Raw genomic sequence first — 25,746 nt, 5'->3', positions numbered from 1 at the left:
GGGGAAGCCCACCTGGGAGGCCAGCTATGGAATCAGCCCTTAAATCTCACTTTGACTTTCAGAAAAGTCCTTAATAATCTCAGTGTTTTGATTCTTTTCATTCTGGAAAACAGGGGCTATCTAATTTATTGGGTGAAAAAACAATCGACATCTTCACATGAAAAAACTTCAAGCAAGCATGAAGGTCTTGTTTTGTTTGACCTTTCTAATAGCACATGAATGCAGCTTCTACACAGCACTAACTCCAAATCTGGAAAAGACTTGCCTCTGTGGCTGCTGAACCAGGTCCAAGAGTGATACTGGCAGCACACTTCTTCCTCAGGGAATTAGCACTTTTCTTATTCTGGCCAAACGTTCATTCAGTCATTACAAGTTACAGTGTAAGTCTATTTCCCAAAAAGAAGAGAGAGAAAAGATGACAGACAAGGCAATCAAAGGAATAAAGCTCTATAACCAACAGCTAGAAACTAAGGAATCAGAATTTAGGGATAATACACCGCAAAAATCCTTTGTTCATAACTAACTTATTTTCTTTTTTTAAAAGTGTTTATTTGCTACCTGTCAAAATATGTTGACAGTTTCTCACCAGCTTGTAACAGAACTAAGGGAAATAGTACTTAGCGCCTGTGAAGAACGAAGTGCCCTCTCACTCATTGAGATACTTTTTCACAACAGTGACATAAATCTTCTTAGACAAAAGCAATCCTATTTAGAAAGAACCTATCGCTGTAATTTCCTAGGTGTCTGAAGCCCCTTTACACAAGGTCTAATATGCTAGAAGAGCATGACACTGTTAGAGCTCTCAAGGAGCTGTTGCCCAAGTGTTGCTCATACCAAGGGAGAGGAAATTAGTTCCTCGGGAGCAGGTACAAAGCAGCCTGTGTTCCGCGGCCACAAACACCCATCTTGTGTTTGCACCGGGTGGTACAAGCTGAGAGGAACTGCACCCTGTGCACACCCACGTAATGCCCCCACGCTATCCAACTCTATGAAGCCCAAGAGGGTGCACTGGGCCCCAGATTACTAACCCAAACCTGTAAAGTATGCGGTGGGGTGGGGTGGGGCAGAAGGAGCAGGTTTTTTCTTAGGAATGGCATCAGCAAGCATCTAGAGGAAGGCCCTCCCCTCCGCTCTTCCCCATGCCCCCAACCTGTGGTCAGCTGGAGCTACTGCTGCCTGACTGGGCACCACCTGGGAAGGAGCAGCAGCAATGCAGAAGTAGCTCCAGGGGAAGGTGAGACTCAAGACAACATGCCCTGGGGCCAAAACCAGCTGTTCTGGTAAGCACTGGGTATAAGAAACAGACAACTCATGGAGCAGTCACATGGGAAAGCTTTTCTCTCCTGAAAGTGTGTTAGCAAGCATCCAGGATTGTGTAAGCACTGAGATGTCACCAGAATTTCACCTAGGTGTGTAATTCTAGTTACCACATTCATACTTTTTTCATCCAATAAATCACTACACTGTTTAATTTATAGGCTACTGTATATATACTGTATAATTCATAGGCCAATTATGTCCTGTATGGGATTGCACACATTACTGCGCTATCAGTTGTCAGCAGCTTGGCAAAGAAATTTTATCTAGAAGACTTAAATTTTAGAAGAAGGTTAAATGACTTCATATTCCTTATGATTGCGCGTTGGTCTCTAATCTCCAGCATCAGTGAAAATTCACCAGAATATCTTTAAATTAAAATTCCAAACCACTAACTTGTAAATCAAAAATATGATGCTATCACATAGCACAAAATAGTTTTTCAAATCAGCATTTACCCTGTGGATCGCTAGAATTCATTCAGATTTTAAAGCTCAGAAGAAACTACCAGTTATGCTGCCATCTTGCCATCTTTTTCACTCCTCAAAGGCTGCAATTTAAATAAATGGAACTACTTACTGCTTCATGAAATTAGAGTTTCAGGCCTATGTTTTTTTCTAAATGTTTGGCTTTCCTTGCTTTCAGAACAAACTAAAAAGGCAGACAGAAAGGGGGGGGGGGGGGGGATGAAGAGGGGGAAAATAAGGGGGGAAAAAATGGAAGCAAATGTAACTTCCAGATTTAGAGTTTCGAACAGCTTAAGGGGCTTAGGCATACAAGCCAAAAATCTCAGTGATGTCTCATCTCTGTAAATGACACACATCTGGGAAAACAACAATTCACTGGAAGATTTTTCTAGTTCCTGAAAGTGGGTAGATCTCCATGTATTTCCCTCCTTGTTTATCTCCTTGCAACTCATGTTCACTGTAAACTGCACTACTGGGCTGAGCTCTCACTAGCAATTTTCCTTCTCCCTAAAATGTCTTCTGAGAACTGAAGAGGAAGAAAAGCACAATTTTCTTTCATTACATATGATTTTTACAAAAATTGCAGCTATATGAAAAAAAATATTTTAAAGACTGAAGAAACAAACCAGCTACAGATACATGATTTGCTCACTCTGACTAGAAAGAGGAATGCTTATCAACAATGAATATAGAAGCATGGACATCTATCTAAATTTACCATCTGGGTATTTGACAAGAATTTAGGAGGGGGAAGGTCTCTTTCACAAGCTTAAAGTTTATTCAAAATTGTTTCATGTATAGTATAGGATTCTTAAAGTCCATTTAGAGTGCAGAGTAATAACTACACAATAAAACCTCCCAAGAAGTAACATGACTACTGTATATTTTGATTTAATGTTGCAATTCATAAACCAGTTTTGCAGCGTAAAAGTAATTGTTTCAAGACTGGAATAAGACCAAGCCTCTTGTGACCAACAATAATAATATTCATAATGTTAACAAACCTCTTCAAATGAAGTCATTGTTTAATAAGTTTCAGGCTATATGTGAAGTGGTTACAAACATCATGTTTTTGTAGTTGTCAATAATTTTGGGATTATGTAAACAGATGGACCTTGTGTTCTTCAGTTCTAGACTTCAACTGTAAATTTAAGAGTCAGGGTATTACTATCGATAGTATTCACTGGAACTGGTTGAAAAGATAGTGTTCCAGCTGAGAAGAAACTTTGCTTTTCAAAATTTTACTTTCATCTGATTGAGTCTAAAGCCAACATTTTAAAACTTCTTGTGAACTGTAAAGTCTTACACTTTTTTTGAGCTAGGAAAAGACAAATCATGAAGTAGACTGCTTGGTTAGCAATGAGCCTGACAAAAATTCCCCTTTCTCCGAGCCCTGGAGTAGTGCTCATTAAATTGTCCTCGGAGTGACAGTCCCTGGGAGGCATCCCAGTACATCTCAGCTCCAGGGCAGGGAGCCTGGGAAGCCAGAAAGCCAGGCTGGGAATTACTATGGAATTAGGATTTGCCACAGTCCTGTGATGCCCTGAGGTCCTGGCACTGGCAAGCTGCAGGGCTGTGCCATTTCCAGCAGTGCCAAGCCCTGGCCGGCAGCCTGCCCCACAGCCCGGAGCCCACTGCAGAGCAGTTATGCCAGGCTGCCCGCAATAGAAAGGGGAACCCAGAATTTTCAGGATCACTGGATGTTGGTTTGGATCACTGGACGGACTTAACCAAAGATAAACACTCTGAGTCAGTCCTGGGCCTTGGGCTGTGGGACAGCCCAGCAGGATTTTCTCAGTGTCACAAACCCAGAGTCTCCGTGCAGCTTGCTTGCAGCCCAGGGATAGTTTTTGTGGACAGATTAGAAGTGGATTCAGGGAGTTGCAAATGAAATATTTGAAGGCCAGCAAATTGGCTTTTTCCACTGCAGTGAATTTCTCCTCATTACTGTGACTAATGGCTTTTGAAATGTTTCTTCTTTTGTATTTATAAAATGGAATCACATGCAATAACCTCACACACTGAGTTCCTTATGAGGTATTTTAAACTTGTATATATGGCTGTCCACTGAGTCAACAATGAGTATTTTTACAGAGTGCTCGAGCCATTTACATTCATGGTCTGGTTTTGCTCAGAAGAACAGGTGTGGTTACAATTTCATTGTATGGAGTTCTGAGGGCTTCAAGCGGTAATGAGTTTTATTTGAGCATCATTTTCCCGGGTTGTTAAGTCCATTGTTGTCTTCACCACAAGGCTGCAGAAGCATCAAAGCATATTTGTTTTCTTGTAAGAAATTTTAATCACCTAATGATTCAGGCATAAAAGTTCCCCTGACCTGTCATGACAAACAAGAGAGAATATGAAGGAACTTACTTCAGGACTCAAAGGAGAGATGGGGAAATGCAGAATCTTAAACACACCAGATGACTCCTGCCCTAAACCTGAAAACATTGTAAAGTAAGTAGAGGAAAAAAAAAAACAACCAAAACAACCATGTCCAAGTGTTCCAGGTGGAATTCATTTTCAGATTCAGATAGCTACTACCTGTTGGTGTCTATGCATGAGTTAGGTGTCTTGGTCCCCATTATAGTCACTGAAGACCTACTCTATACAAACACTAAGTAGAAAGAGTTTGGGATATGTCAGTCTAAAGCAGATACCATGTTTGATCCACTGAAGACATTTCCAGACCCAGCTGAGTACACTGACTATGTGTGCCCACCCACAGAAGCTGCCATTGCAGACACATCTGTACAGAGCCCTACATCAGGCTGTTCTACCCGAAGGAAAGAATGACTACGTTAAACCCCTTTTTTGCCCAGCTGGCTGGATAGTCTGTTTCAACGTGTTCCCAAAACATAAACCAAAATGCACGCAGGCTGGAGCTCGGGGAAGGGATTTGCAGGAAGGTCTATCTTATATGTCCAGGTAAAATGGGTTACTACCTTACCCAAGAGGATTCCTGGACTAACTCAGTACTTAGCAGCGCATACTGCTGAAAACGCAGCCCAGTAAATATACAGCAAAAGTGTGTGTATTGCACTTTTGTTCTCCCCTGCAGCAGTTGTGAGGACAGTTGCACCATATGTGACTGCTGTGCTGTGAAGATGGCACCTCACCCTCACAAATCAGTCCTCGTGCCAAAAAAGCTGCATTTAACTGAAGGGCTGTATTATGTTAGTGCTCACAACTGCTTCCCAGTTGCATTCAGTGAAAGGCTAAATCACCCACCGCTTGGGTTTCTGGTGCTCCCTGTTACCTGGAAACTAGAGTCCTGAGTGCAAGCACTGTTAAGAAAGTGATTTTTAAAAAGCAACAAGAACGTGAAAACACAATTCATATAAGACATGCACCATTGTCCAAGCAGTTTCTCTGCTTGCAGAGCTGTATTGTCTTAAGCTGCAGGAACCTTTGCTGATGTAAGTATATTGAATCCCTCATAGCTTGGATACAGTTATTCCAGTATATCCCAGACTGGGGCTATTCCCATTGCAGGGGTGGGAGGAAGGTGAAAGCAGGGCACAGCCCATAGGCTCCCAGATCCAGGGATCCAGAGGTGGTATAGATGCAGAGCTGAGCAATGACATGCTAATCTGGGAGGGGAATATCCCCCTGGGCACAACAGCATGGAAAAGGCTGGGCTGTATAAAAATGCTGGCCTATTCTCAGGCAATTGTTTTGGAAAAGGTAAGCTATGAATTGAAAGCACTACAGCTATTTCTGAAGAATCCCCCATGAGCCTGCTCTCCTGCAATAAGGACGCCCAGTCACTTTGTAGTTAAATTCTTCTCAAGTGAGTTGTATTGCTTTAACTGTCCTAGTAAGACTCAGAAAAATGTACAGAACAGGCCTTGGAAGGATTCACTGCAGTTTTACTCTTGCTTGGTAATACCGGCTATTTCAGTGAAGCCAGCATAGGGGAAAGCAGGAATAATGCAGCAGCAAAGCAGAGCTGTGCTCTTCCCTCCCCGCTCCGCCCCCCCCCCCCCCCTTTTTTTTTTTTTTTTACTTCTCTCTTGATTGAAAAGTTGAGGGGAAATCTTGGAAGTGGTCCTGTACGCGATTTGTGCTCCTAAGCAGAGCCAGAATGCTGCGAGCCAAGTGCCGGGCTGAATCTCCAAAATGTTACTGTTTATATTGAAGCTTATATTCACTGGCTGCAAGAGTTTGACACCAATTCTCCTCACGCAACAGCTGGGAGGTATCAAAGCCCTTGCAAGCTATCCACCCATTCACCTCCAATTAGACCAAGGGTCCAGAAGATGCTAAGAACACCAGAGGGTGTAAAGGAAAAGGAATTCATCCGCATGGGACAAAGAATTTAAGCCGTTTACAACTTTCTGCTCTCTGATGTTTATTACTCACCCCTATAAAATCTGTGTCCATCTGCGGTACCTTGTAGCGACAGAGTTAATGAAAACCCAAGCCACATTCCAAGGATGGCAATACAGAATGAGAGCGACCTCAGCATTGTTTTGTTAAGATCTCAAATTGCCAATACGGCAAAATGAAGTAATGCACTCTGTCAACATGTAGTATGCTCTATAAATGGGATCGCCTGTTCATCTGTTAGTAAAACATGCAGAAAAGCACTATTTGATCGGCCTTAGAGCAGCTGACTGCTTGCTTTAACTTCTTTCTTGAGACTTTTTGAAGCATTTGAAGCATGAAACTGCTGAAAGCCTCCACCGAGTAAAAAAGACAAAAAAAAAATCAAAAAAATAATTAAACATATTTACAACTAGCCCTCACTTCATGTATCTGATCTTGAGTTAGCATTTATTTATCGGTAGAATCAAACCAAAAGTTAGCTGAATTCAGCACTGAATGCTGGAAATTGATTTCTGTGGACTTTCATATTCATTTATAAAACTGTTCTATCTTTTTACAAAGAAAAGATTACTTTGTTTGTTAACTTAGAAACCTCAGACAGGTTTCATAAAATTATAGACAGCTTCCAGATTGAATTTTGCTGATCCAGGCCTCTTAGGTGTTTATGGAGCCAGACTTGTCATATGAGCTATTTCTATAAACCTCAGGTAAATATACACAGGGTTCGTGTTGTTAGAGAAAGTAGTTTTTTCTTTTCTAAAAAAATTAAGTTAATCTTCAGCAAAAACAAAAATTCATTCAGTACATTTTGTATTTGTTATTTTTGATCCATTTTGGGAAGCATTTTCCTTTCACAGATCTACACTGGCCCTGCTTCTCTCAAACTCACTTTAACTCTTTCATTTCTTTTACCACTTGGCTTCACAATCTGCTACTCTGGTCTCTGAGCTAGAAAGAGCGAGACAGCACAGCTGGAGAAAAGGAAACAGGGGTTTCAGGTATTTCCTTCTCCTGCTTCCCAACCAGCAGCACTCATGCCTTCCCTTTCCTACATGTCTGCTTTAACTCAAGTCTCATACAAAGTTGGACCTGTATTGCAAAATAAATATGGAAGTGTAAGTTTTCACTCATGTAGCTGAAGTCCTGATGTTGATGTAATTACAGGGATCAAATGGATATGTTTTATTTCCTTTTCCATTCAAAATTGCTATGACCATCTATAACAGCTTTGTAAGAATATCACTCTGTCTGTAATAACTGCGTTCCCCAATTTTTAGTGTACATAAAAGTTTTGTAGTTTGTAAACTTGATAGCCCAAGCAATATCTCTTATTTAAGACTTCAGTTTAACGATGATCTTTCAATGAAATGTCATGTAAAAGTTTACCCATAAAACTTAGACTTAAGTACTTAAAGGCAGATACCTAAGTCAGGAATCAAAGGATCTATAGCTTCCCCTTCAGGTATACGTGTGCCTGGCAGCAAGATGGGAAAATGTCCCTTCCCCTGCTTTCATCTATAACATCTCTCCATCCACCACTGGTATGGAGCTGAAATTTGCAAAGCAATTCAGGTTTTTCCACTAAATTATACTCATGATAGTTAAATGTCTCATTAATTTGCTAAATCTTCCTATGATAGAGAATGTGAGAAATGACAGTGTTAGTAAATAAAGAATGAAGAAATGGATATGGCAATGCAACAGGGATGACCGAACTTCTTGATCATTAGCTAGAAATGGACACCTTCATGTGACCAATGCCCCCAACTCAAGGGTGTTTTGGAGCAGGCTCCAATGCCTGTTGGCGCAGCTCTCAGAGCTGAAGACACAGTGGCCAGAAGCTCCCACTGTTTAGTGGGACAGCACTAAATTGCACATACAGCTGGGGACTCGGTTGACCCAGCAATGTTGTCCAAGCGGTGCCTGCTGGTTTAGCTCTACTTACAGCCAAGTATGCAGACCAGTCCCTGTGCCAGTACAACTTTGCTGCTGGCCCTACCATGAAGTTATGGCCCTTGAACTATCCCACAAGGACTGGAGAGACTGGCTACAAGCTCACAAGAAATACCAAAGAAAAGGAGAGCAATGTTCACGTGAAGAAAGACCTAGGCAGGTTGTCTCAGCTGGAAAAGGTAAGTTTTTCACTTTTTGTTAGTACTTGTGAGAAGCAGGCAGCAGTATTTTGCTGCTGATGGTGCTCAGGCCTGATGTTGTTCTACAGATCAACACTCCAGCAATAGACAGACATGAAACAATGAAGTCATGGCTGAAAACCACCCATGACAGACTCTTCTGCTCCCTCAGGCTCCCAGCCATATCAGCGCAAGAAGTTCTCTTGTGATCCTGGGTGAATCAGTGTCCTAACAGAAATTACTGATCCCATGGGTCCCCAAAGAGAAAAATGTTTGTGCTGCTCCTTATTTCATTTTAAGCAAAAGCATCTTAGCTAGCCTGAATGGTTTACACTGATAGTCAGAGAAGATTTGACTGATTCTTGCTTGAACCATAAGCAGCCAGCTGTCATACATCCTGGTCTGAGACCTACCAGCACAGTACAGTGATGAACAGATGGTTGCAGTGACCTACTCCGTCTGCCTAGAGGGATCCAGAAGAAGATATACCATCTGGATTATTCTGATAAATGGGACGGGGTTTAGACTGCTGCAGTTACCCTACTGAATTGTGAATGAATGCTCTTGGTATTGTGTTACTCTAATTCAAAACCACTGTGAAACATCCAAAGTGCAATACAAATTTTCCTCTTTATTTAATCACAGGCTGCTGACAATGGCTGTGATTCAAGGCAACAGCTCACTACTCCCCTAGCTTCGAGTATGTTTGTAGCCCAAAGACTGTTTGTACTTTTAAAGCTCTGTACACGCTTAAACATTTGTCTAAATCTAATTTCACATTTTTCCTTGTGATTTTTTACAAAGCTTTAGGGCACTGTGGTGAATCCCTCAGTGATCCCTGGAAATCATAACTATGGGATTCTTCCTGCTTTCTTGTGGAAAACTGCTCCTAAGCCAAAGGCAGAGAAACCCTTGCACCTCTGGGTGCTACATCTGCTATATCAAAGATACATCTGCTAGCTCCAGGATGACTTCAGTTCCAGCTAAGAGTCTCAGATGGAGAAGTCATCTCTCAGGCGTATTATTTCAACTGGACAGAAAGCCATGGCAAAAAGCCAGGCTGCCCGGAGAGGTTGTGGAGTCTCCTTCTCTGGAGACATTCAAAACTCACCTGGATGTGATTCTGTACAACCTGCTCTAGGAGAACCTGCTTTAGCAGGGGGTTGGGCTAGATGATCTCCAGAGGTCCTTTCCAACCCTGACCATTCTGTGATTCCCCTGGAGCTCATGTGTAACTCAGAGCCTTTTCTGTTTATTTTCCTAACAAAGTTTTGTCGATCTATTAAGTGGAGGAAGGGAAACTCAGATGTTCCCCTCCCTCCTAGTTTTAAAAAATCAGATTACATTTTGTCAATAGATATAAGAAATATATCTCTATTAGAACCTGCCAATCCTTTAAGGTCTGAGCTTCATGGCTTTTCCAGCTGACTCAGGATCTTTTAATGTTTTAACTGTCACATTTATTTTCAGCTGAATATTATAAAATGAGCAATACCATTATGGCAAAAATGGTACTATTGTAATTAAATAATATAAGCTATATAAAAAGGAAAAGAAATTAATTGAATCAATTTTCTTTTGATTTAAATTTATAAGTTAAATTCAAATACCTAAGCGAACTTGACAGTGTCTGTCATTTCATCTGCAAGTAAATTCTTACTTCTTCTGTACAGCGCTGGAACATAAAGATGCTGCCAGTATTATCCAAAACAGCAGTACATTAATGCTTTGTGTGGTAATGGAAAATCTCAATTTAAGATCGGAAGACCAATCATAGAAAGGAGGGAAACTTTTAGCTATCATCTGTAGTATAGTTGGGTTTGGGTTTTTTTTTCAAAGTGACATCAGGGAAACAGATTGGAGAACTCCATTTATGAGGCTCCTCCTACTCAAGCACAATAGGAACGAGCCCGTTGTACTCCTTGCAGTTAAAAACTATGTTTGGTTGAAACTTAGGTGGCTGTTGTGCCCGTGTCACTAAGAGTAGAATTTAAGTGAGAAATGTGTTTGGTTTTTTGTAGTCCACTTAATGAGAAAGCCCTGAAAAGCTATGGTATCTATGTAAGTTAGACAAACAGTATATGCTGCTCTACACCTCTCAGAGACTCCTGCCATTGAGGCCCTGTGCAGACTCAGGGTGGGCTTAACCCATCCAGTGGTGGGCTGCCACCAGAGGAGCGGCCCTGCATACTTCTGCTTTCCTCATGCTCTTCTGCATGCTGCTGGTTTAGTGGCTGTGTGGTAAGGCTACTCTGAAGGAAAAGTAATAGTTTTCTGGTGGACCCCCCCGATGCCACTCGACTGTTACAGCTGATGCAGAGGAAGCAGGAGGAATGGATGATTACAGGTTGCCTTTCAAAAGTGGCCTGCAGTTAAACCGGAGTAATTAAACATTCTGTGCAACTGTGAATATTTGCATATTCAGGGCTTATAACTCCAAAAAGAGGTTACATTACCTCTTGTCTTCCCTTTCTACAAAAGGACAGGCCCTATCAGCATTAGGAAGTGTTTTTCTTTGCCATACATAATTCCATTGTGGAATTCGCTGTCACAGCTGTGAGAATCAGGAGTGAAAATGGGTTAAAAACCCAAATATACAAGTTCCCAGCCATAAGTGGCTATTAAACAAAATTGTTCAGATTATTGTCTAGTTAAAGGAGACCCTCAATGGCTAACCATCAGGAATGGGAAAACATACATTAAGTCTTACACTTCTTAATTCTTCTACTGTCTTCTACACTTTCTTTAATCATCATTCCTGCCTACCATAGAAAACAGCATTATGGTGTTAGGGATCCTCTTCACCTTAAGCCAGTACGCCAGTTCTTACACTAATGCACCTACATCTCACAGGAGTTTGTTACCTCATCTGTAATCAATGAGTCCCTTAGGAAAATGCAGAGCTATCACTAGCATTCTTGCCATGCCACTAGCAAAGGTCTACAAATGCTGAACTCTTTATAGAGTAGCTTGCAAAATAAAGCCTGAAAAGGGAAGGAAAAACAGAGATCCATTAAGCTGAATGTCTTCAGAAAGAAATATAGGGCAGGAAAATACAATGGCTGCAAAGGCAGTTGCTTTTGGACCAAAGAGAAAAAATGAAATCAGTAAAGGTGACATTTTCTACTCAAACAATAAATAGGAAAAAATATTAAAACTAAATATTGATTTTTAAATTAATGCATTTTAGATTTCAGATTTCATTTAAACTTTTCCTGATCTATTAGTTTATGCTTTGCATCAAGATTCAGCTTTAGATGGACCAAGCTGATCTGCAGAAGAGGCCTTTAAGTCTCGTTAACCTGGAAGGGATGTAGTCACAGGTTTCACTACAGCCCTTCACCCAAGCCACCATTCCACTGGACATTAACCTGCCTTTCACTTTAGAAACCAGGATGCCATAAAAACAGATCTGCAAGTGAAAGCAGGTGCTCCAAAGTCCTCTTGAAGAAAGAAGAATGCTTTCCTGAACTGGGGGCCAGAGGGTGGGTGTAGACTCAAACCTGCTTTAATGCATGAACATTAAACACAGTCCTTTGATCTGCAAACCTCCTTTAAGAGAAGATGACCTTCTGCAGGATGGCTCTTCTGACTTCCATTTGAATTTATTGATGAAAGGGAAAAGTAGAGCCTGGAGAGGCTTTGTTTCTGACACTCCCACCCATCAGAAACACTCCCTGGAAATCCCACCTGAGCCCCATGCATAGCGCTCTCCAGCCTCCCTGAGACATGGCTGCAGGGCAGGTGGCCCCTGTGCTTTCCCTGGAGCGAGCTCTGCACCAGGAAGAACAGCAGGCATATCAGGAACAGCAAAGCTTTTACAAGCATGTTACAGAGCTGGTCACAGAAGACACAAGGTGGGTAGGAGGAAAAGAAAGGATAAAGTCTACAGACAACTTCGGCACCCAGAGCCCACAGAGCACACTTACCAACTGGGAAGGAGAAAGCCAGTCCTATATTTTGCAAAAAAAGGCAGATAGGCTCTCTTGAGAAATGTTCACTGTTTTGCAAAGTTAACAAAAGCAACAGCCTCATCCGTGCCCTTCCATGGAGGCCACTGGCGGTCCCCACATTCCCCCGCTGTCACCACCTTCTCTGCTCCCTCACCTGCCGAGCATTCGGGCTTGTTGAAGAAGCCTCCACACACTCTCCCAGAGAGCTCCGCTCATTTACTGCTGCTGTGACATGCAACACCCGTGCATGCCTTGGCTGCTGCCATTTATGAGCACAAACTAGGGAGGAAACCTAATTGTTTGGTAATTTTATAATTGACCGCTAAATTTAGATTATTCAGGCGCATTCTCCAGATGCAAAAGGGCATTTCCTTAACCCATCACACTGCAGAGTTTGCCAGTCAAATAATTGTGCAGTCTGCTGAAGACACAGACCTGAACTCAAGCCTGTCTGTTTCTCTTTAAAGTTATTTTTGCTCGGCCTAAATTCTAAGGATTCAAAAAAAAGCTGTACAACATATGACACAGCTTTACTCCTTGTTTTCCACTGACACATTTTCCCCCACCCTTCCCTGGAGCCCATGGCAGTGAGGTGAAGAGAAGGCAGAAAAATGCAGAAGTTTCCCTTTCCTGCAGGGAAATGGTTTAGAAGAGTCATTGGGGATGGAGACTGCTCTCCCTCCACACATTTCAGAGCTGCAAGGAAGAAAGGTGTTTTCTGGGGAACAGAGCCACCCTGCAGAGACAAGGGCTCCTGGTTGTTCTCTTCCCTCTTGCTGCCACCCTCGCTGTTTGGCACCTGGGGGCATCCCCCCAGCGGGGCAACCACTGAAGCTCAGCAGGTGAGGTATTCTGCCCTCTCAGATGCCTGATTTCCTGACAGACCTGTACGGCTGTAATCTCCACCTCACCAAGGCTTAGCGCCATTACACAGACACATCTTGCTCACCCAAGCAAAGCCAGATAGGGAGCTGGTTGGAAAAACCCTTACCGTCACATAAAATTTTGCTTTTATTTGCTGCTCCTAATGTAAATCATAAGTAGAAAATCTCAACATTTAGTAATTTGCTTTTAATTTAAGGGAATCTCCTGAAAAATAGTTATTGTTTTAGTATGGCAAGCACTTTCTGACATAATATTGTGTTTCAACGAAGCCCAGTTTTTCCACAGAAAACAAAGTTTCCTTAGACCCACTCTAAGAACCAAGCTCATTTTGAGCACACCAGATTCCATGGGTGATGCAAATCCTTCCTTTTTTCTGACCAGTCTTACGTATTTTCCTTAATACATAGTTTGAGTCACCCTTTTTCTGTTGGCTTATTTCTTTGGTCACCTGCAGTAATTCTTTTCTTTCTGTTACTACTTCTAAAAATACCACCATTATGTTTAAAAATAATTTTAAAGTATTCCTGGCCCTTCTCTTACACCATGTATTTCCAACTCTACCTGTCTTCTCATGGAAGCTGGCCTTAAGCCTGAAGTAATTTTTCCTAACCTGTTGGGCTATCCCTGTCCTTTGTTCACTGAGAGGCTTTTTATTTGTTGTCAGTTCTTCCACAGAGTATTCCTGGTGTTGCCTATGTTGTTCAGAGAGAAGAAATCACTCTGAGGACTGAAAACTAAGACAAAGGGTAAATGTAACTCAGAACCATTACCATGACCTGTGATAATCCAAATACGTATCCAGGGTGTGTGCATGCGCACACACACAGAAACCCCCACTGCATACAAACTGAAACTAAAACATCCAATTACTTTAACACACGTTATCTGTAAACTGTGCTTCATGATCCTGCAAGCTTTATGTAAAAGTCTGAGGAGAATATAAAACTAAGCCCCTACAGGGAAGAACTGGAGGTAATCCTGGATCAAATGTAGCAGAAACATTAGGAACCTTGCCCAGATCAGTCTTTGCCTTTTTTGTAAATTACAGTCATGCGTTTAATTTGTTATCTATTAATGCCCAGATCCTCTTCAGCACTGTTACCATATAACCTTTTTTTCTCTGGGTTTTGATTGATAAGATTTCACTTGGGATTTTTTTCCCCTCATTGACATAACTTTATGATGTTGGATTTCCTCTTGGAAGTTGCAGGTTTTGCTAGAATTCTCCACTGCCTTTGGCAGTTGCAGTGCTCCAAAACTGCAACCTTCCACAAACTGTAATAACCATCTAGTTTAAAATTCCAGATCATTCATGAAAGCAAAATGCAAACAAAATGAAATACAGATTTACCATTGATACAAAGGTATTTGCATAAATGTTCTTTGTTAACTCCTAAACTCAGTTTCAATTTGATGATATCAGATCTGAATTTCAAATAAACTACCTTACTAAAAAGCTTATGCTTGCTTAAGGAATATAAAATCTTTGCAAAGTTTGTTCTTTTTCTAAAAATCTATGTTCTCCACAATATACCAACCTGTTACCATCTGACCACTAACAGAACAACCTATTTGCATTTCGCTATGCTAGACATGGAAATGAGACAAACTGGCCAGCAGCTCTCTGGCTTGCTTACTTAACCATTTACAAAGGGGAGATCTCAGCAGAAATACATGCTGGTATTGCCCCTTATCATACCATCTGAATTGCTCTGCTTCTGCCTTCAGGATGCTCCAGTCCAAATCTCCAGATCTAGCTTACTCTGAAGTGCTTTGCTTATCTGGAGACTCAGGAGTTTGTTATTACAAGTAACGAACAATACACTGCCTTTCCTCATTACAGCCCTGTGCAAACACTGGCTTGGTGTGAGCTCTGGGGGCTGGGAGCAGGGAGTGGTTCCAGCTGGGTGTCTCTCAGCACCAGCACTGGTTTCCTGCTTGCCCCTCAAAGCCCCAGCTCCTTCTCTGGGAAGCATGGACCAGCACCCTGGCTCCAAAACTCTTTTCTGAGTGACAATACAATAGGAGGAGGATTCTTCACTGAACATAATAAATCTGTTCTTGAGTCACATTTAGCCACTTAGTAACTATTCTGCTATGCATATTGCATTTTAAAATGTGTTCAGCAATTCATGAGCCTTGTGGGCCAGTAGCAATACCAGGGTTAAGGACTTCTTGACACCCAAGAACTGGCTCCCAGCTGTATTAAAGGCAGACCTCACTTCTACACCAGTTTACACCATCCTAAACACAGTGCCAGGGGCAGGAACTTGCTCATCCAGCGCTGCTGCCAAACCACTCGGGCTGTGGAACTGCAGTCCAAAACATACCTTGTTTAATGGCAAAACTTGCTTAGGCAGCTGCTGAAAAGGAGAGACAAGCTGGTTACATGCACACAGTCCTGAACGACCTATCTTATGCAGACTTCAAGATGCTTCATAAATATAATCTAAACCCAAATATTACTTAAACTATCTAAAAAGAAACCACATATCTGAGAGTCAGAGCTCCAGTTCACATGCACCGAGGCAATGAAGGTACTGACATCCACCACCCATTTGCTGCTCAGACGCAGGGTGCATCACCTGCAGCAAGGAAAGCTGAGCAACATCTGAAGCAACTTCTAGACCCCTGCAGTTTCTGCCCAATACTTCGAAGTAAATTGAAATTGCACCATTGTATGCTCTCAGGCTGGGCATTATGGTAACTCACTCCTCTTCCAAATCATTAAATGCAGGTAAAAACATGACTACATAATGTTAAGGGGATTTCTGAATGCACACTCATTTTAGGACAGCAGTGTTGTAATCTCTAGAGGGAACACAGTTTTGAAGCCGAGGGCACATGACACAACGTCTGATCACCTGGAAGCCCTTACCCTGAATCACAGCTTTCCTGTGGATGAGGCAGTGCTGCCAACAACTAACTCCTCTACTTGCACACATTTCTTTTTCACTGCTTATCACTGAGTTATTAGTGCTTTTGCCTTACGTTTTAACAAAAATCATAACCCTATTTTACATTTTTCTACTGTATTCTTTCATTTACTATGATGTTTTTCAAAGTTTCTTTCGACTCTTATTTCCAAAAAAATGTTGTTGTAGCCTGGAAAAAGTGTCTCATGTCAAAGTGGGCCTAGCTTTGAACCCAGGGTGGAGAAACTTTCCATATGCTTCCAGACCATTCAATTTTGTAGCCAGGTTTCTTGAGTATCTGAAAAAAAACCACAACTTTCCCAGGCCCTCCACGCCTTTGAGATGTAGGAGAGTAAAGCACCCAGTCTTTCTGAGAGGTAAGGTGCTGATTACACAACTTTCAGCATATCCTGAAAGCTGATTCCAAAAACTAATATTGCTTTTGGCATCACACAGAGTTCCTCACATAGCCTTTTGAGGAGAAAGTGAGTGCAGGAAGGTGAGGGTTTTTTAATATAACTTGCAAAGAAGATAAGTACGGAGTTGAGAAATGAGACCAAACACTCCAAGATCCAACTTAGACTTAGCCAAAACTTAGCCAAATCATTCATGACATTATGTTTCTGTCCTCTCTATTCAATGTAGTCATGCATCAAAGGTCGCTCCACAAAACTGCATTCGACTGAGACTTTTACACTGTCTCTTCTAGCTAGTATCCAGGATGGATGTGCTGCAGAACTCTGTATAAACTGCTCTGCTTGGAGACAAAAAAGCTCAAGAGATTTCAAAACTGCTCCTCAGACAAAACTTGTTCTTGCCAAAGAGATGCCATGCATGGTTCCAGTCACATCTAAGAGGCAAGAAGACAGCCATAAAAACTGACCAAAACTTCACTGCACATGTTAGAGTGATCTGTTGTTAAAATAAAAGCTGTTTGTTAGACACCAAAGCATGCTGAACAAACAAAAACTTTTTGTTATGAAAGCAAATAATTTCTGTGTGTATATATAATGTATCTCCATGTATATATGGAAAAGGAAACAGGGCAATGCAAATTTCCCCTCTAAGCTGGAAGCAAAATCTTCTTTGTTGGCAATTCTTTCCCTGCCTGACTACCTTTGGAAATCACTCTGCCTTGCCTTAAAATACAATACAGTAAAAGGAATCTTCCCTTCACATTGTTCATATTGAAGCTATGCCAAAACATTTACCAAGCAGGACGACACAACAGCTGCCATATACCAAGACACAGCCCCCTGAATGCTGATTTTGTTTAACATAAGAGGGACCTTGAGCCCAGACTGGGTGGGAGATGTCTGTGCAGCTGCTGGTTCCCTGCAAAACCAGTACCCATGCATGGTGCTTCCGTGCAGCCCACTCCCACCTCTCCCCAGATCTCACTGGGGAGCTCACCCCTCTCAACACCTCCTCCTCCCCTCTTGCAATGGAGAACAACTATAAATCGGGATCACTTCACCAACACTGTCTGGAAGCCAGATAGACCTGAAAACGCATGGAGCCACCAGCCTCTCCAAACTTGCACCAGTGATATTCCTAGAGCAGTGCAGTTCCTTTAGCGTGGCTATGATACTGGAGAGTCCTAGGCATGAGCAGAGACCTCCCTCTGCCAGGTGCTGTACAAACAGCATAAATTCATAGTTTACTGAAAAAGCAACCAGAACCTGAAATGGACACTCCGTTCCTCCAGAGCAGAGAATGGAAAATAAATACATGAGACAGATAAATACAAGTCAGCAGAGGAATTGGTGTCAAGCCTAGAAAGTTTTTCAGAAAAAGGGTGAGCCTCTAAAAATGATACCTTGAGTGAGAAGAACAGTTGCCAGGAATCAGTATGTACTCCCACCAGGTTTAACATGTTTTAATAAAATGCAATTCATTTCTTCTGTCCTGAAATAACATTTAAGCATTATTTTAAACAGTGGGAATTTTTCTCAAACTCATGCTTGTTTTCACCCTTAGCTTTGGAGAAAAAGGCTGTACCCTTGGAGGAAAAAAATAATAAACAAGCTCAGAAAAAATGGCACCAGTTTCATATTCAAGACAAAAGACAACTTGTGACTGCAAGCAGGTTCAGTGCTAAGCCTTTGCAGCTAGAGACGACGCAGTATTTTCCCCAGTGGAATATCTGGTGGAGCACAGATGTGGACATCATCAAAGGCAGCCCATTGGCAACACAGTACTGGGAACATGTAATCATCCTGCTTTTTTCCTGAATGTTCATTTCTATCAGGTATTTAAGCTAATACGGAGGTGACAGACTGTATTCTTATGCTAAGCCTGTGAGGAGGACAGTAACCTCAGGTGAGGCCAGACAGAAGTCTGGCTTTTGCCCAGGAAGATCAACCAGATGGTTTCTCAAGCCTGCCTTTCTTCAAACAGCTAGACATCCAGGAAAGTAAGGAACACCACAGATGTCTCTTCTCGTATCTGTTACATTTAAGATGAAGAAAGATATTGCAAAATGGGTTCTCAAAAATGGAAAAGAGTAAATCCAAGGAGAAGAACAAAGTCATGACACCTAGTGAGCAGCTATCAATCAGCAGTAGAAAGATTACAATGGTTTTTTACCTTGGTTTTACTACATACTTTGGCATCTGATCCATATATCGGCTGGGATACTTTTTTCCCAGGCCTTTATCTGAGTATATTGCTCCCAAGGTGGTGTTCCTTAACAACCCAAGCCACCCACCCAGAGGCCTCTTCTGGCAGCAATGCCTTCAGAAGCGTAAGACTCTGGAAAGCAAACCTGTTTATAATGATTCAGTGTGCTCATGTGGAAGCTGGGGAACTCCTGCACCTTTGATGTCCACAACACATGGTCAAATGGAATGGGTCTACTCTAGTACTGTCCCAAACCCAGAACAGGTGGGAGAAGTGCATGCCCCATATGGAAGCAAAAGTACTGCTAATTTTTGGTGCTTCTGCCTCTTAGATTTTTCCAGAAATCTCTCCCCAGACAAACCCTTTTCTTTCCCTGTATAAAACTAAGCTTTGCACGAACAAATCCAATGTAAACCAAATGGTTTGATTAGTTTGATGTCTTCTTGTTGCCAAAGAAGCATCAGACAGAAACTACCGAAAAGTTTTACAGCACTTTAAAAAGTGTTTTTTAAGAAAAACATCACATTATCATGCAACTGGTCACAGTTTCTTATCACATTAGGTACTCAGCTGCTCCAAACTGACTCTCACAGTAGCACTTATAAACTATATTAATCATCATTTTAGAATACATGTGTCTATGGATGGCATCCAGTTGATTACTCAGGAGTTCAGTAAGCTAAAAAATTAACTTTTTTCCCCAAGAGATAAATACTTGGTGTCCAAAATATGTCATTAAAATATGCACCCGCGCATTAAAAAAATACAAATGTATTTTATACATTTTTACATATCTAATAAAAAAATGTATTATAAAAAATGTACTTTCCCAAGCCAGCAGCTCTTAGGACCAAAAGCATGTATTTTTGTTAAGAATGGATTTGCTAATATAAGCATTTTTATTGTAGAGGTGGTTTTATTTTTATTCACTGACTCAGTAATTTGCACAAGAATCCATAAATCTAGCATGCTGTGTTTCTTATATCCCAAAAATTGAGTATTGTACTCCTGAGGCTCAACATGGTAAGCACACCAGTGACGTGCTCAGCGGCAGAGAGCATGTTTTGAATCTGCTGCCTCTTTGTGGATACTGTTTTGCACCTGTAGTAATAAGGCAGCGCCACTGAAAGCCTTCAGAAGCTTTGTGCCAGCACAATTAGATGGGTATCTAAACTGCATCAAAACAGGTCAAAAAGAGAGGTTCACAGGGATGCAAACTAACTTCTCATTTGCCTCGTGCACAGACTGTGTTTATCAGCCTTCAGGTGACCTTCAGCATCAACTGAACGCTGCCTGATGAGATGGCACTTGTGAGGTCCAATTTATTCTGCCCCATATTTTGAACCTTTTCTCGTCTACAGGCCAGTACCGGTAAGAGAAGTAATAATGATGGTGGAGAGAAGAGGGCTCTGCAGTGCTGTCTTAAGTTCAGGGCATCTCCCAACACTTTAAGGAGTGTCCCCAGCTGAGATTTCCAGAGGAAAATAGGTGATTGCTATGAGAGTTAGTGCTGGTACCAGCCCGTGCTTGTTTTCCTCACTGCCACAGCTAGAGAAGAATGAGATAAATGACTCTGCTCTCTCCGTACGTGTATAATGGCACTTCCACCATCCCTGCAGGATCACAGCTTCGTGATATGCGACACTTCCGATCACTGCTCAGGGAATCTCTGCCATCATGAAACTGAGCTTCTTTACAAAGACTTTCAACTCTCGGGACATTTCTACAATGAATATAATTAGCCCCATTTAAAGATGGCAGCTGAAGCACGGAACAACTTGTGAAAGTTCATACACATGGGTTGGTCTTCTGTGGCACATCCACCCAATGCCAAGCAAGTACTTAAAGCACAAAACTCTCATCAATACAGAACTGAATTTCCACCATCTCCTGTATTGCAGGTCATGCTGAAGAGTACTATTAAAATTAAATTCAGCCCAAAGTCTTATTGTTAAAATAAATCTTAAAAGTATCCTTTAAAAAAATACATGAGCAAATAACAAGATCTGCAAGAATGCAGAGAAAATTAATTACCTAGGCAGACTCCTTTTCAAGTTCATGACTCATGCCAGCATACGAATGTCTGTGTGAAGTCAGCTCTTAATGCTAATTTTGTTGCAGTAGGAAAATTGTAACCTTCTCTGCACAAAAATGAGTGCATACCTTGCTATTGATTTTTAAAGAGTCTTAATGGCAGAATGTTGTACTGTAACTGCTAACGGTCTAAAATGTTTTGGCTAAATTTTGTTCTTTCACCACAGATATAAGAGACTCCTGGCCATGCCGCAGTCTGCCTCAGCTGCACAGAAACTGTGGTCACACCCATTAATTTGTTCCTTTTTACTGAATATAGACATGGCAACTGTATCACTTAATAGGTCAAAAATCCCATTCTGTATAATGACAATACCATGGTACAAAGAGTACAAAGAACAGGAGTAAGACAAAAAGATGCTTTTTTTGTTAAAACTAGTCCGTGGTTCAAACCATACCCTCTCTGTTGCTCCCCTGCCAGAAGCCGATGTACTTATCAGCTGGTGCTGGCACCATGTCACAGCATCACAGCACTGACAGGGTTTCTAAAGGAGCCGGCCCTATCTGCTTCCGTGAGACCCCTTCTTGGAACAATTGCCTCTTACCACAGAGTTACAGTTGTGAGCTAACAACTGTACGCATCTGTTTTTTATATAAGAATTACCAAAGTACTCCTTGTTTGTTGGGTTTTTTTTAATCTTAATGGAGCACAACAGGAGAAAGCAAATGTGTCTGATACTCCACATACGCAGCCATACTTGCCCATGTGGTGCCAAAAGCTACATGCGCCACCACAAAAAGCACCCATTACAACAGCAGCATCTCCGTTAGGGGTCACAAGCTCATTAACTTGGGGAAAAGAGAAACACATGTGCACTGACACAGGCATTTCTCTCTGCTGGAGGCAGGCAGAGCCTGGCCATCACCAGGAGGGACCCGCCACAGCAGCTGCAGCAGTGCTGCCAGGCTGCACCACCCCAAAAGCTGTCGCTCCTCTTCATCTCCCTCAGTAAAACCCTGGCAGTGGGTAGGATGTCGGCACTACTCCGACACCAGAGGTGTAATCAAGATGAGGACTTCGTTGTGGTGGGCCCCCTCCAAACATGTAGCCACACAACATCCCAGCTGCAAGGGACCTGAAGCACCGTGTCTGACAAGGAACCGAGCATAGCGGAGGATTTTGGCTGGCAGACTGAGCGCAGGTCAAGTGCCCTGGCAGCCCCTGGCATGCCATAAGCTGCCTTCCCATTACACAAAACTAAAACAGGTTAAGAAAAAGGACAAACGCCAAATGGGGAAAAATGCCTCCTCCCCACCGATGCTTTCCCCTCCATCGCCAGCCTCATGCCTACAGCCGCATGCACAGGGAGCAACACTCAGCATGGTGAAAACTGAGGGCAGGGGGAAAATGCATCCTGCCACCTGCTTCACCCAGCCTCACCCCAGACACTGGGCACCCAGTGGACCAGGTGCACTGGTGCAACGTTCACAGGAGCCTGTGGAATAAGGAAAGGGTAGGAGATGGAGGCAACAGGGGGTGCCCCCATGCACTCCTAATTGCCCCTACCCCACCCTGCAGGGTGGCCAGGCTGGCCCCAGGCATGGCCCCAGGGGAAGAGATAAATGGAGAGTAAGACAGAGAAAGTACATTTCACTGTGTGCCACACAGAGCCACACAACACAGTGTTCACACCCAAACCAGAACAGATCCAAGCAGGGACATTTACATGATGCAGTGACACATGGTGTGGAAGTCCTAACTTGCACATGCAAAGCATCCCAGTCTTATCCTGAAGTACCAAACCCAAGCAGCATCTGGAGGCAACACAGGCAGCAGCATCTCTGCATCCATTTCCTAGACAACGTGAAGACAATACTCATATTCACAGAGGTTAAAAGGAAAGATAATTAGAGCATGTATTCTTTTTTTTTCCAGTAAAAATGATACATTTGGTGCTTTTTAAAGCTAATATTAAAGGTGAACTGTTTGGCTAGTGAACTCAATTAATTTCTTGCAGCTATCCTCAGAAAGTGAAACAGAACACGGCCAGTGCTCTAGACTGGTTTTATGACACTGTTATTCATACCACTGGCCTGGCTCAGACTTATGCACACACACAACAGTCAACTGAGCAAATATCAGCATTTCCAGCTAAACTGGAATAAACCCATTTGCTTGATGTTCCAATTTTCTGTAGACAATCAATAATAGATATTTAAATTGTTGTTTAGACTTCAAAGCTAAAATGAATGACGACATTCTCATTTCTTTCCTGCTGCTATGCTTTCAGGCTGTGCCTTTTAAATAAGACCTGGCATGTGCAATTCAGGTTGCACAGAATAGTTTATACTTAAAAGCGACAGATCTTATTTTCAGAGAAACATGCCAGCCATCTCCATACAATATGTTACATTGAATTGGCCTGTTCATCTTAATTGCAGCAATTGAAAAGCATCCACAGCAGTTTGATATGTGGCTTGAGTACCTTCTCCAGCATTGCATCCAGACAACACAGCACTTGTCTGCACTAACCACTCAGCATGCCGGGGAAGATCTATGGTACTGCACGGTCCTGCTCAGGAACCTGTCCCGTGCTAGAGACCTTCCAGAAACCAGGACAATTCTGGGGCTTGAGATCAAACCCACATATGCTCACAATTATATTCTTGGGGTCCATTAATTTTGTCCATGTCATTTCCTAAACACAAAGAATTCTGGTCTTTAGGTCAAGTCTGTTGCTATTTTATTCAATTTTGGGGAAAGCTGGAGAGAGAAGAGGCAGAGTACCAGCACGGAGTCTGATGCAGCAATGATCTGTAAAAATGTTATGGATGTATTTATTCAACTAAAAGGCTCTTTTCTGGACATATTATTAGATATGTGATTTATTTATTTATTGTGTGCTGCTCTGCTCAAGCATAAATTTTTTACAGGCTTTAATCTGTATAACTAGAATGGTGAGGGATGGATATATCTTACATAAAACAGGGATGTGGCTTTTTAAATACCTGTGAAAATATTTGCATTTGTAAAACAGGACAAACACAAGAGCATAAATCAACAGCAGCACTGCAAGTATATTGTCAAGGGCATAGACGTTAAGGTCATTTAGCTTGTGTTACCTAGGCCACACTTGGAGATTTATAATTGTAGAGAAAAGTTGTATCACTTCCCTCTTAAGCAACACAAAAAAAATTAAATTATTAGTGTTTCTGAAATATATAATGAAAACAAGATGTCTGCATGTCTGAGATGCATTCTGTAATGCTCCCACTTTGCTGTTTTCACCATGCTGACTCCAGGAGTATACCAACACCTCCTCTCCTCTGGGCCCATTTACAGTAAGGCACTGGGATCCTCTCTTTGACAGCGAGGAGGACTGCACTTCTCTACTGCTAAGAGATTAATAGCTCCACCAAAGCAGAACCTGATCCTCTGAAGGGACCTGTGGCTCTGGCATGCTGCTCAAGCCTTTGTCCCACAGGTATAATCAAACAGGCACAACAGCAGTGCACAGCTCAGCTAATATCTGTAAATTTATTTTAAATTTAAGCACCAAGCAGGCCTATTATGAAGAGAACACAGGAATCAGTTGTGCCCAAAAGTTGCTTCCAGATCTCTGGCATAACGTGACTTACTCTGACTGAAAGGAGAGAAGGAGCTAGGGAGCTGGAGAGATGAGTGGGACAAAATTGCTTGGCATAATTGCTGGCTGTTTTCACCTGATCTTCATGTGATGAAACTGAGCTTGTGACTCATTACATTAAATTACATTTCCAAACTGCCCCAGTAGAGTAGAGAGCAAAAATATAACTCAGAAACTAAAAGCTCTGTTTTTCAGCAGCAGGTGGGTACTGTAAGGGGCCAGAAGAGGAAACAGCCACAGAGGCATCTTAACTTCAGCCAACCCTATACTTTATTTAGCTAACAGTATAACCTTTACCAAAGGCTTTGCATTTCTGACTTTTAAATAAAAAGACTAGCAAAAGACATTCAGAATTACAGAGGCAACAGATTCTTAAATAAAGATTCTTCAGCTCTTCACTTCTTTCAGATATCCATCCTTATACACTCAGCTGATTTCTGTCATATTGGTATTAAAGGCATATCCCAAAAAAACAGGACAGAGATAACAACACTCTTATAATGTCAGACAATAACAGAAGAGGGAATTTAAAAAGCATATCTAGAAAACAAATACATGTTTTCAGTTGATTAGTAAGTTTGGAGGTCTGTGGTATTTTCCTGTGAGACAGGGTAAGTGTAAATCAATACTCAGCTTTCAAACAAGTGAAGTCAGTGGGCATCCTAAATTCTACTCAAAAACTATATCTGGCCTCTGTGACAACAATTTCATACTGTCATGACCTATTATTGAAACACTGGGTTACTTATTGTGGCAATATGGTGGCAAAAATGGAGTTTGCTCCCACATTTTCTGTGGGACAGACACTAGACTTTTTTGATTTTTTTTTTCCAGTGGCTTCCAAAACTCAGTGGAAAATGTACGGCTTAAATCTTTCATTTCTGAACTGGTTAAGAAATTTTTAGTATCTTTTCTGTTCTCTCTTAAATTACACAGTTATAATGATACAAACTTTGACTGAGAAGACAAAAGAAATGACAAATCCTCTGTTCTCAACTGCTTCATGCATAGAAAAAAAACCCAGATACCCATCCACAGAAGGTCCAGACATGTTTTTCTTCCCCTCACTGTGTTTTTTCACAGCTAGCTGCAGAACCAAGGAGCTTTTAAATCCAAGTTTCATTACAACCATGTCAGCCTGTCCCAGGCACTACATTTACGATCACACTAATACTATGCCCTTTCACTAAATGCTTCCATTGTCACTTTAAAAAAAAATTCTTTCAAATGTGAAGCCATTAGTTTTCTATTTGATTATGTCTGTGTACTCAAATTACTTTTTCTTAATTGCTTTTCACAGATGCCATATTTTTGCTACAGTATAAAGGCAACTAATGCCTATCAATCCATTGCAGTTAAAACTGCAGCTACACTCACTTTTTTGTTCTTGCTAGAAGTATTATCAGTCAACTTGCCTACATATAGCTCATGATTTATCTGTA

The 25,746-nt window shown here is 41.8% G+C and overlaps 1 protein-coding gene across 2 annotated transcripts in view; it reads right to left on the bottom strand.

Moving 5' to 3' along the window:
* The window catches only part of ARHGAP6 (Rho GTPase activating protein 6), a 344,557-nt gene that overhangs the window by 173,362 nt on the left and 145,449 nt on the right, over positions 1-25,746 (bottom strand). The gene's annotated exons all lie outside the window — the stretch shown is intronic.

Source organism: Falco punctatus (genome assembly GCF_963210335.1).
Source record: "Falco punctatus genome assembly, chromosome: 2".
Classification (NCBI taxonomy): Eukaryota; Metazoa; Chordata; class Aves; order Falconiformes; family Falconidae; genus Falco; species Falco punctatus.
Note: the sequence above shows the minus strand (reverse complement) of the source record. Positions and strands in the feature narration are given on the sequence as shown.